We start from the raw sequence: 2,892 nt of genomic DNA, 5'->3' as shown, positions 1-2,892 counted from the left end.
TATTCCTTGAATGGTTGGCATTATAACATCATCTTCATCATAACCATCCACTAAGTCTAACATGAATATCATCAATTATATTAATAAGCATATAATCTCTAATAAATAACATAAACATAATTTACTACTTTTAATTCAACCAATCAAGTTAGCATCACTTGTTACATTCCAAACATTAATGAAATTAGCATCTCACACATAGTAGTTCTGAATCACTACATCAGTTTATCATAATCATCAAAGACACGATATACCATCACATATCTCAATGAAAATACATAATCACAAATCACCATAATGCAACCCAACACATCACATGCATAGAATGTAATCATGAACCACATATATCAAACAAAGCATAAGATACGCACTCAAGGCCGTACACTGCAATAAAATGATGCATCTATAGTAAGATCAAAGAACCATAAATAGATTTACATCCAAATGTAAATGACACAATAATAGGCACATTGTAGTACCCCTACCCTATTTAGACCCTTTTTGGCCTTGTTGACCAAGGTTGACTTTTCAGTGGATTATTTGGATGGTTGATTTATTGTGATTGTGATGTGTATTATTGTATTACGCTTTGAAGTGTGTTTGGTGAATATGATTATGCATTATATTTTAGTGAGGAATAGATATTGAATATACATTATTTCCTATTGATGAGTAGTTGTTAACTTTGCTTCTACATCATATTTTATTAATGAGGAAATGTTAAGTTTATTTATGCGTTACTAATATTGGACTAACACATTTACTTTACATGCAAGCTGCTTCATGTATATGTCGTCATGTTGTGTGGAAGTGTATGGGGTGCAAGGAGATGATTTTTCATCACTCATTTCGGCGAGACATGGAAGGTCATGATTCTCCTTGACCAGTGTGTTTATCATATTTGTGTATATATATGTATGCGTGGTTTAGTGATGCAGGGAATTGCGGGTACAAGGTATCGTCTCCACCTAGATCCACAAGTCTGAGCGTACCTAATTAACCTAATGGAAGTGGAGGAGGTAGTTCTAAGGTCCTAATGTTAACCCTAGCCTTGCTCAATTGTGAGCATTGTTAGTCTTTTGTTTGCCTTGTCGATTCGCCAAGTAGGCCACTTTTCCAATGTTGGTATGTGTGTCATGTTCTATTTTGGTTTCCGTTGAGTGTTGTGTGTTATGCGCTTTGTGTGTTCATTTATTATCTTCTTGAGTAGCTAATGATAATTTAATATGTGTCGTGTTTATTAAAGAGAATTAAGAATAAATTATATTAGAATCATTTTTGTGGTTAATTAATTAATCGATTATTTTAATTGTCTAAGTTAGAGTGAATGTTGAATTATTAGTGAAAGTTAAATTATATTTCGCTTGAGTATTTGTTTAAAAATAAAATAAAATATGACCATTGTTTTTTTAAATTGATAAATCAAATTCTGTTAAACTAGAAAAATTAGAGTATTTATTTATTACCATATGGTGGAATACAATATATGTTATGGATTTTTGAACAATGAGTATCATTTTCCAAAATTTGGAGATTTCCAACCCTACAATGGATTTTTGAAATTTTGATTGGGAAGGATTTGCTTGGAGGGAATTTGTGGGTAGGAGCTTGTTGGATTCGAGCGGGAAAACTCTTGTTGCTACTTGGTTTTCTTGAGTTCTTTCGGAGTCTTTGGCTCCATGTTTCATTTTGAAATTATTCAACTTGAAGGTGAGTTTTATTTGATTTCTCCCTTGATTCTTTATGAAATTGTGTAATTCTTGTTGCAAATGGATAGCAAATGGATTTAGAACCTTTCTCCAACTTAAATTTTAGATTTTAGTTTAGATAAGAATGTGCATGTTTCAATTTTTAAAATGAGAGTTGCTTTAGGGAAATGCTGCCCAAATTTTTATGTATGCCCAAAAAGTGAATTTTATTTCAAAAGTGTGATGTTTTCCACCCATAAACCAATGGGTTTTAAGGAATTATTGATTTGGCAAGTTTTAATTTTTTGAGTTTTTGGAGGTCCATCAATGGTGGATTGCCTCCAAAACCTGGTTATTGGACTCCTTAGACTTTTTGAAAAATGTGAATATTATGTTTTAAATGTGAAATTATTATGTAGAATAATGATATTATATTTAAAAATTTTGTTTGTGGATTGAATATGATCTATTCTCCTAGCGTTAGGGTCAATTAAGTAATTGAATACATGTGCTAGAAATGCATTGCTACCATGAGTAATTTGTGTGAATTTCAAAAACAAAAAATCAGTCAAACAAAAGCAAAGTAAATGTTATTTCTTGTCCAATGCGTAAAATTTTATATTGATTTTAAATTAGAAATATATATATATATATATATATATATATATATATATATATATATATATATATATATATATATATATATTCGTGTGTGTGTATAATTTGTAATTTTTAATTTGTTAATGGTAATTTTCAATTTGTAATTTTTATTTAGAATATGGTATTGGATGAAATTCAGTTTTTTTGAAACAAATATCAGTTTAGTAATTAATTTATAAATATATGTGTATATATTTATACTATGTATTTTGAATTTATTATATGAAGAAAATGTTAAATATAGATTTGATGCAAATGAAAATTAGTTGTGCAAATGAAATTTATATTGTTAGCCATGAATTATGTTTAGTCGATATGACTTTTTTTTTTGAAATAAAGGGGTAAATTTTTTATTGAAAATCAGATATAAGAATTACAAAGAGAGCCAGGGCCCCAAGACCCTAGAAAAGAACTACAAGCCTAGCCCTAGATCAACCAAATTCCCACCCATCCATGTCCTCAAAAAGAATCTACTGCAAGTCCTAACAAAAATCTGAGAAGAGATGCTCCCAACCTTCAAATTTCCAATCACTACCATGTTCCA

This window comes from Cryptomeria japonica, chromosome 2 (assembly GCF_030272615.1).
Source record: "Cryptomeria japonica chromosome 2, Sugi_1.0, whole genome shotgun sequence".
NCBI lineage: Eukaryota > Viridiplantae > Streptophyta > Pinopsida > Cupressales > Cupressaceae > Cryptomeria > Cryptomeria japonica.
This window is presented reverse-complemented; position numbering follows the sequence as displayed.